This window comes from Poromitra crassiceps (assembly GCF_964638095.1).
Source record: "Poromitra crassiceps genome assembly, chromosome: 1".
Taxonomy (NCBI): Eukaryota; Metazoa; Chordata; class Actinopteri; order Beryciformes; family Melamphaidae; genus Poromitra; species Poromitra crassiceps.
The window spans coordinates 29,621,097-29,633,840 of NC_139623.1; positions in this window are offsets into that span (position 1 = coordinate 29,621,097).

Below are 12,744 nucleotides of genomic sequence, written 5' to 3' on the forward strand. Positions count from 1 at the left end.
GCTAGGGTCCTCTAGAGCAGTGGTTCTCAACTGGTGTAGCCCGTTCTTTTAATACATCCATGGTGTAGCCTCAGGACCAGGACCCACTATTTTCCTTGTCATGAAGTCGCGACCCAAATTTCAGATTTTTTTTTAAACCACTCAAATTTATTGCACAAAAAACAGCGCATTAATTTAATACACAATGCCTTCATGCACTGTTATAAACCTCAAATGAACAAAAAAGTGCAACAGAAGTGCAACTAGGGCTAAAAACCAATTGAAATAAGGCAGACTTGAATTACAGGCCTATATGTTTTTAAACAAGTTAATAATAATAATAATAATAATAATAATAATAATAATAATAATAATAATAATAATAATAATAATAATAATAATAATAATAATAATAAAACAAGTTAACCTGGTCATGCTAATCCAGTTTCAATAGTCTGAATTTAAGTAATATGAAATAAAAAAGGAATCACAGGCAGGCTATATGCTTTTTAGTTAAACTGGTCATAACTTTTAATTAAACTGGGGCCATGCTAATCCAGTTTCAAATCCAGTTTCAAATTTGGTTATTGTGTTAATCAATTTTGCATTGTCCCGTCTAAATAAATAAATCAAATCAAATCAAATCAAATCTGAATTGAACTAAAATTAAATATGAAATGAAAAGGCAGACTTCTCTTGAATTACAGGCAGAGCATACAGTATGCTTCAGCTTGTTAAACAAGTAAAACTGGTCAGGCTAATCCAGTTTCAATAATCTGAATTTAACTCAAATGAAATATATATTGTAGCGATCCGGGGTTTTGGTGTGCAATGGGAGTTTCTCAGTTGCAGCTAGGAACTGATGTGTGGGAGTGTTCCTGGGGGGGAATGCTTTGCATGGGGAACTTCCTGTCTGACAGCGCATGCCTGGGTCAGTCTCCATGAACAGGAAAACAAGGAAGCAGCTAGCTAGCTAAGAGCGTAGCAAACGCCAAGAGTTGTAAGATAATAACTGTGAATAAAAACCCTGTACCAACAAGAAGCCTCTTGATTCCGACAAATACCAGGAACGCTACATTGGTGTCAGAAGTTAAGCGGGAATATTGCCTCCGTGTCGGCAAAGATGGTAAATAAGCTTCGGAGTAGGGAGCGGAGAAGAATCAAACGAGAGGTGAGATGGGAGAAAGCCCGGGCGGACAGCCAGGCGGCCGGAGAGGAGCACGGCCAGGCAGACATAGCCACTCCTGCGGAGACCCAGGCGGAGCAGGCAGTGGAAAGCCGGGTGTTGGTGAGGGTGAAGCTCGAGCCAGACGACGGAGCCGCCGTAGCCACAGAAGCTATCCCGCGGCCCAGTGACGGGGCTATGGCGTGGACCGAGGCGGCGCGGGACGGCGCCCGCCGAAGCAAGAAGGAAGTGAATCCCCCGAAATACAACGGTAAAGGCGAGTGGGAGTCATACTGCAAAATGTTTAACGTGGCGGCAGACATGAATGGCTGGTCGAGGGAGGAGAGAGCCAACCATCTTGTGATGTCCCTCGAGGGCGATGCTATAACGTGCGTGGCAGCAATGGCCGATACAAAGAACTTGGATGTGGCGAAGAGAAAGGCATCGTGGTTGCGGAACTGTGTAACAGGCTTAGACGGCCGGGGGAGTCGTTGCGGGCACTGGCAACAGACATTGAGATTCTCGGCCGGCGCGCATACAGCCAGCTGCCGCCAGAGTCACTGGATGAGTTGGCCAGAAACTACTTTATCCAGGCAATCGTACCGCGGAGTCTAAGCAATCAAATAATGCTAAGACGACCAAAGACACTAGAGGAAGCGCTGGAGTTGGCGCTGGAAAGAGAGACAGTGGAGGGTTGGGGTGTGAACAGCGGCACGATGGAGGCCGCCCCCGTGGTCAGAATGGCAGCGGAGAGCCCGCTCCAGGAGGAGCCAGCGTGGAAGAGTGTGTTGGCGGAGCAAAGCAGCACGGTGAGAGAGCTGTCTGAATCGGTGCGGCAGTTAAAAGAACAACTGCTCCGAAGCGCGACCCTGCAGCCCACCCCCTCCCTGCAGCCCACCCCACGAAGCAATAACCGACCCAGAGGGTCCGGGAGTATGATCTGTTGGGGCTGTGGGCGCCCCGGACATCGGGAAGCAGGGTGCCGCCGGAGAACGTGGAACCAGGGAAACGGTACGGGGCCCGTCTAGAAGGGGCGAGACGGGTCTCCGATGTCATATCCCCCATGGCCACGTCACCGCGGGAGGGAGCCCATCGACATCGACGGGGAGGTGGGGCTCCGCCTTCCCCCGAAGCAGACAACATCGCCGGCGCTGTCAGCATGCAGAATGGGCCGCGCAAGATGAACGGCTGCCATGTTCTGGTCTTCCTGCAAGAAAAGTCCTGTGTCACCCTGGTGGACACGGGGTGTACGGCAACGCTGGTGAACTCCAACATGATGCCAGAGGGAGAGCTTCTGGAGCAGCCAGCCCCCAAACCAAGCCCCTCGCCCACCTCAGAACACTTCCCCTCCGCCACCGCTACATGCGGAAGGGGAGACCGATAGGTTGGCGGTGCTGAGAAGGTTGCATCAACGCCAGAGTGAGGGTTTAGAACCCCAACAGAGCGAAGAACTGTGGCGAGTAATAGAGGAATATAAAGACATTTTCGCGATGTCAGATCATGAGCTGGGCTGTACCCACCTGGTGCAGCATCAGATAGACACCGAGGGGGCGCGGCCCGTCAGGTCGCATCCCCGCCGAGTCCCAGCGGCGCGGAGGGAAATAGCGAATGAAGCCGTGGAGAACATGCTGCGTGCGGGGATCATCGAGCCGTCCGAGAGCCCGTGGGCGTCGGGGGTGGTGTTGGTAAAAAAGAAAAATAGCTCGAAGATGAGATTCTGCGTAGATTATAGGGGGCTGAACAAAGTGACTAAGAAAGACGCGTACCCGATGCCCATCATCGAAGAGCTGTTAGATGCGGTGGGGGAGTCAACCTGGTTCTCATCCCTAGACCTCCGCAGCGGGTACTGGCAGGTGCCCCTCTGCGACGATGCCAAGCCAAAGACCGCCTTCTGCACCGAGAGGGGGCTGTGGCAGTTTCGAGTACTCAGTTTCGGACTGTGCAACGCACCAGCAACGTTCGAGAGACTAATGGAGAAGCTGCTGGCGGACATTCCCCAAAACGAATGCGTCGTGTATCTGGATGACATCTTGACACACGGTGGCTCGTTCCAGGCAGCAGTGGGGGCGTTACGAAAGGTCCTGAAGAAGATAGCCAAGGCGGGTCTGAAGTTACACCCAGACAAGTGCCACTTCATGAAGAGGGAAGTGGAGTTCTGAGGGCATGGCATCGGCGCGGGGGGCATCCGCACCCTGGAAGAGAAGACACGGGCGCTAGTGGAGTGGCCCACCCCCAGGGACAAGGGAGAGCTCGAGAGCTTCGTGGGGCTCGCCTCATACTATAGGAAATTCGTAAAGGGATTTTCTAAAATCGCAGAGCCACTGTTCCGGCTGAAGGAAAAGAACACAGATTTCCACTGGACGACAGAATGCCACCTAGCGTTCGAATCCCTCAAGAAAGCGCTGACAGAGTCTCCGGTGCTCAGAGCACCAGACCCCACCCTGCCGTTTCTACTGGACACTGATGCCAGCAATGGGGGTATGGGGGCCGTGCTGTCCCAGACGGGGTCGGACGGAGAGAGGGTGGTGGCGTACTTCAGCAAAACGTTTGACAAAACGGAACGAAACTACTGCGTCACCCGCCGGGAGCTCCTCGCCGTCGTAGAAGCATTACGGCACTTCAGATACTACCTCCTGGGGCAGCCTCGGTTCACCATCTGGACCGATCACTCAGCGTTGCAGTGGCTGTGGTCCTTCCGGGAGCCGGAGGGACAGGTGTGCCGCTGGTTAGAAAGGATGGCGGACTACAACTTCACCATAGAGCACAGGGCAGGAGCGCGCCACGTCAACGCAGACGCCCTGTCACGACGGCCCTGCCCCGAGAGGGGGTGTGTGTACTGCGAGAAGAGAGAAGTGAGAGAGAGAGAGCTCCAAGAGGAAGCGAGGATATGCCCTAACCACACTGGGGACGGACCGGTGTGCAGGGGGCTGCAGGTGGCAGAAGCGGCGGATTGGAGGGCCCATCAAGAGCACGACATGGAGTTGTGGCCAGTCCTGCAGTGGGTAGAGGACGGCCAGAAGCCGCCCTGGGAAGAGGTGGCCGGGGCCACTGACGCAACCAAGGGACTGTGGTCAGAGTTTGAAACCCTGAGTTTGAGCAACGGGGTGCTGCTGAAGTCCTGGAAGGAGCCAGCGATGGGAGAAAGCAAGTGGCGGAAAGTAGTGCCGACGACGTTGAGAGAGGAGGTGTGCAGGAGCTGCCATGGAACCACAGGGGCTGGACATTTTGGAGTCAATAAAACCCTCCGTCGCCTTAGGCAGGGTTTTTACTGGGGGAGGATGAGGAGAGACATCGAAAACTTTTGCCGCCGTTGCGACCTCTGCGCAGCATACAAGGGTCCGCTAGACCAGTCTCGCGCCCCGCTCCAACAACTAGCAGCGGGAGCTCCCATGGAGAGGGTGGCGGTGGACGTAATGGGACCGTTCCCGCGCACGGAGCAGGGAAATCGATATGTCCTGGCCGCCATGGACTACTTCACAAAATGGCCAGAGGCATACGTGCTGCCCGACCAGGAGGCGGGAACGGTGGTTGACGCACTGGTGGTGGGCATGTTCAGTAGGTTCGGAGTGCCGGAGACCCTCCACAGGGAGAAACTTTGAGTCACGGGTGTTCGCCACCATGTGCGAGCGACTGAACATCAAGAAGACACGGACCACGGCACTGCACCCCCAGAGCGATGGCCTTGTGGAGAGATTCAATCGGACGCTGGGGAAGCAGTTGGCCATCCTCACCGAGGAACACCAGAGGGACTGGGATACGCACCTTCCCCTCATCCTCATGGCCTACAGATCTGCCGCCCAAGAGTCCACCTCCTGCACACCCGCTCTGCTCATGTTAGGCCGGGAACTGCGGACACCAGCGGAGATGGCGTTCGGCAAACCACCGGATGCCCCAGATGCGCCCCCGGGGCAAGAGTACGCCAGGAGGCTGCAAGACCGGTTAGAGTCCGCTCATAACTTCGCTCGAGACCAGCTGGAAAAGGCGGGCATGAGACAAAAAAGGAACTACGATGTGAGGGCGAGGGGGAACCATTTCCGGGTGGGGGAGCCGGTCTGGGTGTACACACCCCGGAGGAAGAAAGGGCGATGCCCTAAACTGGACTGTCACTGGACAGGGCCGTGCAGGGTCCTGGAGAAAATGGGGGAGGTGGTGTACCGAGTGCAGATGCCACTTGGTGGCAGGAAGGTACTCCACCGGGACAGGTTGGCCCCGTACCGGGGGGGGGTGCATCCTCCCTCCAGATCTCAGCCGCCCAGCGGTCTCACCCAAACCCGCTGGGAGAAGGAATCCTTTTCCACGGAGAGGGGCATCCGGCCGTGACCGGACGGCCACCACCCAGGGACTTGCTGTCTCAGAGACACTGCAGGCGGGGTCGGTCCCGCAGGCAGAATCACAGAGAGTAACACGGCCGCGCAGAGAGCAACGGGCTCCAGGACATTTGGGGGACTTTGAGCTGTACTAAAAAAAAAAAAAAAAAAAAGAGAGAGGATGGTGGTGGTTTTGAAATGGTTGTAAAGAAAAGAAAAGATAATGTACATGGCATGAGGTATTGTTGGGGGATGAAATAATGTTGAAAAAAAGTTTAAAAAAAAAAGGCCTGGGGAAATGTGTGTAATGGGATGTGTTGAAAAATTAAGAAGTGTGCTGAAAAAAAGAAGAGACTATGTGGGTATGGAAATGTTGTGGGTGTGTTTTGGTACAGGAGGATATGTGTGGGTTGTGGTGCCAGCGTGGGAGCTGGCTTTTTGTCGGCCGGGGAGTATGTAGCGATCCTGGGTTTTGGTGTGCAATGGGAGTGTCTCAGTTGCAGCTAGGAACTGATGTGTGGGAGTGTTCCTGGGGGGGAATGCTATGCATGGGGAACTTCCTGTCTGACAGCGCATGCCTGGGTCAGTCTCCATGAACAGGAAAACAAGGAAGCAGCTAGCTAGCTAAGAGCGTAGCAACCGCCAAGAGTTGTAAGATAATAACTGTGAATAAAAACCCTGTACCAACAAGAAGCCTCTTGATTCCGACAAATACCAGGAACGCTACAATATATATATATATTTGTTTTTGTTTGTTTTTTGTTTTTTGGCCAATGTCCGCGACCCAATCAAAACGGCCCCGTGACCCGCGACCCACCAGTTGAGAAACGCTGCTCTAGAGAGAGAGTGGCGTCAGCGGAGGACCAAAATGCGAGACTCATTAGCCAATGAACAGCCAGGAATGGGTCTCGCGCTACTTTTGCATGCTAAAATAAAACTGATAATGTACAATTTGATTCAAGGGATGAAAAACCCTTTCAAAGTACAACACAAACGGTCTATTTTGCTGCAACTCGACAGTGCTGCTTTTTTACTCAAGAGTTCCAGGACCTTACTTCCTGGAAAAAAAACTGGTCCATAGAGACAGTCTGCATGTCTGGGAACGCCCACAAAATGTTAAACTGCTGGCGCGCGAGTGGGGTAAAACCGCCCATATATCTCATGGGCTGACTCACCAAAGGAAGGTGCTGCGGCTCTAACTACAGTTTTGGGGATTCTAGAGCAGAACACAAGACGTCTATTCATATGTGCGTTTACTGCGGTGGTTAAATCCCCGATCGTGTCTGCCTGGGATGGGCTATCAGCTAAATTCTAACTTTGCTGAATGGATAGAACGGGGTTTTTTACCCCACCCTAACCACGCCCCCAGCCAGGCTGAGGCAGCTAAACCAGCGTCTATGACAAGACGTGGCCTCAACCTATTGGAGTGAATGGAGATGTATGATATTTTGTATGGTCTTTTTTTTATAAAAAATAAAAAATAAAAAGAATGGAGATTTCGGGACTCTTCTATCTGGGTTAGTCTGGGCCTAACTTATGAGCGAACTTACGTTCAGCTGGTGCAACAGGCTGCAGAGCCGTATAATAGAATGGTTAATCTGGGTGGGGCGTGTGTGTGTGTGTGTGTGCGCGTGTGGCGCGCGTGCGTGTGTGTGTGTGTGTGTGTGTGTGTTGAGTGTTTTTTTTTTTTTTTTTTTTTTGCTTTTGCGTCCACTATCAAAAAAATGGGGGCATTTATCAAATTTGGGCGGTAGCCTACTTAAAAAATAGTAATTATTACATAAAGTTGCTAAAGTGTAGTGTGGAAAAACAGCACTGCCTGTTTGTGTGTGTGAGTGTGTTTTTCGTCGTCTTCTGCAACCAGCTTGCGAGTACGAGTGTGTGTTAAAGTCCCTGGAAACCAAAATCCACAAAAACCTTCTAACTATTAAATTTAGGGTCTTATGTGAGTAATTGTGTGCCTCTGAAAAGAGAGATAATTACTTTCAACCCTAACCCCAAAAATCGACACTTTTCTACAAGGTCTGGATTTCCATTTCCTCATTGAAGAGAGCGGAGCGCACGGTGCTAAATAGTACAGGCATTATACGATATGACCTCCCACAAATTGCAACAGAAACTCTTTCAACTGTTCTAGTCTTAGAAATATGTATATTATAACATATAAAAAGTCCTAAGAAATCCCAGTTGGGGAAAGTATTGAAAAATACTGAAATCAGTGATGCCACAATTTGCCTGTATGTATGTACTCTATGCCTGTCTGTCCTTCACATAGCTCGAGAACCGTTGGTCCGATCGACTTCAAACTCAGGGAGTGCGCTTAGGGGGGCCTGTGGGAGTGCAATGGTGAATTTCGCGCAGTTCGGATGTGCGCATGGGTATAGCGCCACCCACTGGCAACAGGAAAAGCAGTTCTTGAGAACCGTTTGCCCGATTGACTTCAAACTTGGGGAGTGCACTGCTGGGAACCTGATGGATTGCGGTGCCGAATTTCAGAGACATGCATAGTCATAGCGCCACCTAATGGCAACAACAAAAAGTGGTTTATCTCAAGAACCGTCCGATTGACTTCAAACTTGATGGGTGCGCTGCTGGGAACCTAAGAAAGTGCAGTTTCAGATTTTGTGCAATTTGACCAATTGGGGGAGCGTTGCCAGCAGGGGGAGAATGGAATGAATCCAGATGTTTACCAGAGATTTGAAGAGGGATTGCATGTGGTCAGACGAAGTGATCGCCTATGGGCTGGCCTATCCATAGATCTTGTCATTGAGCAGGTGCTGATGAGAAGTCTTAAAACAAGTGGTCGCTTCACGAGAGGGCAAGGGATGATGGAGCTGCAACGTTTGACATGGCTGCTCTCCATGCCAGCTTGCACTGAAGTCAATATAGGTTGTAACATACAAAGTAAAAGTTAAAACATTCATTTAACTAGACAACACAAACTACCCTACATTATAAACAAACAGAACAACCATACACCTTGATTAATACTAAGAGTTACTTTATAGTATAGGCTACTTGTCACTTTAAAGTTTAGGCCATATGTCGTTGGGGCATAGCAGTGAGTTGTCTGGTGCAAACTTGGTAGCCTACAGGCAGGTTGGATCAGACCTAGGCTATATCAGACAAAGATTGCCTACTTGTTTGGCTGAGTTTTATAGTGTAATACAGTGGTTCTAATAAGACATTACATAATGGATTTACTATCAACATAGTTCCTGGAGGGGACAACTGATTTGTGTGCCAGGCTTTTACGACGTGCACCTTTAATGACATACATGGCCCAAGGGGTGCAGCCCTGTATTCGTGCCATTATTATGCATGTGGCATGCCAAGATAGCCAACAAGTGCACTTTGAAAGGTAGAAGTGGTAACGCTTTAGAATACAGCCTGCAAATTACCCTGTAAGTACAGTAACAAGATCTGTACTTACAGAGGTAAGGTAAGAGGTAGGTAAGTATGGGGGAATTGACACTGCTTTAGAATACAGCCCGCACCCCTGTAGTTATACCTAACTATGAGCAGTAGGCTACTTACATAGTAACTACAGTGTAACTACAGGGATGTATTCAGGGCTGTATTCAGGGCTGTATTCTAAAGCAGTGTCAATGCCCCCCTACTTACATAGTAACTACAGTAGGCTACAGGTGTGGTACCCGATTTGGTACCCTGTACTTTCTTGTAAGTACAGGTGTGGTACCCTGTACTTACCTACAGATTTGGTACCCTGTACTTACAGGGTAAATTCACATCTACCCCATACTTACCCTCCCACTTTGGAATCCTCTGAACTGGTAAATGGTAAATGTAAATGGCCTGCATTTATATAGCGCTTTTATCCAAAGCGCTTTACAATCAGTAGGTAGTCTACATTCACCCATTCATACACCGATGGCGGCAGGCTGCCACGCAGGGTGCCTACACACCATCGGGAGCAAGGAGGGTTAAGTGTCTTGCCCAAGGACACAGCGACAGCAGCTGGGAGGGAGCGGGATCGAACCGCCAACCCTTGCGTCATTGGCCGACCCGCTCTACCTCCTGAGCTAAAGACGCCCCTAACTGGAGTGTTATCATGTTCAGGCTAAGATCAGACTAGAGTAGAGTAGGACAGGGCAGCCTAGGTTGTAGATTAGCTAGACTCCTTGTGTGCTAGTTAGTTCAGGTTAATGGCTAGAGTAGTCAGATTGTCTGAGCCGCTGCTCATTTGGCCTGGCCGCTCTGCTGCTTGTTCCAGTGTGCTGCTGCAGCGGGATGGCCGGGCGGCTTGAGTAGCTGCTGTATATTTGTTATCTATATCTGTTCTGTTCTGCTCTCCTCTTCCCCTGCTCCCCCCCACCTCCTCCCTTTCCCTGCTCTCTCCTCCCCCACACTCCCTGTTCCCCCCACCTCCTCCCTTTTCCTGCTCTCTCCTCCCCCACACTCCCTATTCCCCACCTCCTCCCTTTCCCTGCTCTCTCCTCCCCCACATCCCCACTCTCCCTCCCCTGCTCCCTCTCCAGCTCATCCCTTTCCCTGCTCCCCCCCCACATTCCCTGTTCCCCCCACCTCCCCCTTTTTACGCTCTCGCCTCCCCCACATCGCCCCCACTCTCCCTCCCCTGCTCCCTCCCCACCTCCCTTTCCCTGCTCTCTCCTCCCCCACAACCCCCCGCTCTCCCTCCCCTGCTCCCTCCCCACCTCCTCCCTTTCCCTGCTCTCTCCTCCCCCACATTCTCTTGTTTCCTCCTGACCTCCTCCCTTTCCCTGCTCTCTCCTCCCCCACATCCCCCCGCTCTCCCTCCCCTGCTCCCTCCCCCACCTCCTCCCTTTCCCTGCCCTCTCCTCCCCCACATTCCCTGTTCCCCCCACCTCCTCCCTTTCCCTGCTCTCTCCTCCCCCATATACCCCCCTCCCCCCTGATCCCTCACCACCTCCTCCCTTTCCCTGCTCTCTCCTCCCACACATTCCCTGTTCCCTCTCCACCTCCTCCTTTTCCCTGCTCTCTCCTCCACCACACACCCCCCCCGCTCTCCATCCCCACCTCCTCCCTTTCCCTGCTCTCTCCTCCCACTCCCCCTGATCCCTCCCCACCTCCTCCCTTTCCCTGCTCTCTCCTCCCCCACATCCCCCCTCTCCCTCCCCTGCTCCCTCCCCACCTCCTCCCTTTCCCTGCTCTCTCCTCCCCCACATTTCCCTCCCCTTTCACCCTCTCTGTCTCTCTCTATCATATGATTGTTCAATCATCTTGTTAATATTATGTATATAGATTATTGTTGTGTCAGCTAGATTTAGCTAATCATATTCTCTGTGAAGTCCTCTGAGACATGCTTGTAAATTAGGGCTATACAAATAAACTTGACTTGACTTGACTTGACTTACCCTGTAAGTACAGGTATGTACATCGGTACCCTCTACTTACAGGGTACATTCACTTCTTATACCCCGTATAGTACAGCTTTTGCACCCCGTACTTACCCTGTAAGTACGTGGTCAATGGGTGTGCCACGGCATCAGTTATTGTTGCATTCACATCCAGCAGCAAGAAGAACAGCGGACAGTGTTCACTTGATTTCAACATCAACAGATTCACATTGGGAGCTAATAGGGATAGGTCCTCCAGTTGAGCAGGCGGGGGTCTCTCCTCTCGCCACCCTGTATAAAACACAAGGACAAGGACTTTTTTACCCAGGGAAAGTTGATTGAGCATATATACTCTTTTACATCACTGTTGCCATGATACCATTCATAATATATAAATACAACAGAGTTCATATTAAAAGGTAAAGTCCCAACGATTGTCACACACCTGAGTGTGCGAAATTTGTTCTCCGCATTTTGACCCATCCCCTGGAGGAGCGGTGAGCAGCACCAGCGTCGCGCTTGGGAATCATTTGGTGATCTAACCCCCCAATTCCAACCCTTTGATGCTGAGTGCCAAGCAGGGAGGCAATGGGTCCCATTTTTATAGTCTTTGGTATGACTCGGCCGGGGATCGAACTCACAACCTCCCAGTCTCAGGGCGGACAAGGCCACTGAGCTGGCTAAGTAAGTCAATTCACATTATACAACAAATGATGTCATAAATCACCGACGAGGCCAGACAGTAATGAGGTCAAATCACTGATGATGCCACGGACAGTAACTATAGTCTGCAAAACAAATCTGTGCCGTGGGACTGTAGCATCTGTATTTGTTCAGCAACGCTGCTTAATCAGATTCACAGTTCCATACATTCAGCTGCCCAGTATGACCCAGGGCACTCGCTTCTGCTGTTTGCCACTGATCAGTTAGGGGTTAAGTAAAGTTCCTTGCTCAAAGACACCTCAACTACTGAAGGAGAAGAGGTTGCTTCTCATTCACTCATTCTCTGTGTCATGCCCAGATTTCCCCAGATGGTGCAGGGACTCTACTGGCAACCTTCCAATCACAAGGCTGTGTTCACTGCTGTCTCCCTATTTTAAAAGATGAAACATACCCTTTATATCTCTCTCTGTGATGAATTGGCAAATACATCCTTGTTGTTATAGTAGGCTACAGTAGGCCTTGCTCCCCCTACATCCAACCAGCCTCCTCCACCTTTGTTAGCATAGAATCCACCAAAGGAGCAGAGCAGCATCTAAGCCCTCTGTCTAATAAGGGCCAGTATTGCCTTTGTTTTCTGAATTCCCAGCAGTCCTGTCTGATCCTTCTTTTCCTCTGCTTTGTTCTTCAGGACCTAGCTGCAACATTGAGTAGATCATTGATTCTCAACCTTTTTCATGCAGGACTGTCTGTAAATTTAGTCCACATTTGGGCCACGGACCTCTATTTGATGAGATTTTGTCTCGTATTGTTAAACATGATTTTGTACAGAACTCAATGACTGTCTGTATTGTAAAGAGACAACTGAGAAACTCAAAACAATCATTCTTCTATATTATCTGGTTGTGTTAACTTATTGTGAATGAAATGCTGAAGTTGGACAATTCATCAGTTTGCTGGGGACCCCCTGGAACACCCTCAAGGACCTCTGGTGGTCCCCGGACCCCATGTTGCGAACCAGTGGAGTAGATAGGAGCACCTCCAACAACTTCACCTTTCTCCTCTCCCTCTACTGGTAGATATGATAAACTGCACAGTCTTTCCTGTCGTATTGTCACCTCATCTTTTATTTTTAACAATGTACCCATATTTCTTTGATACTTTTGTTGAGGTTATGTAGCCTACCCATTTCCCATTTCCTTAAATCAGTCACTATTTCATTTAATAGCATCTTATGTGTGTGGTGTGATGTGATAAGTGTAAATAAAACAACCTAAAGATACTTCTTTGTCCC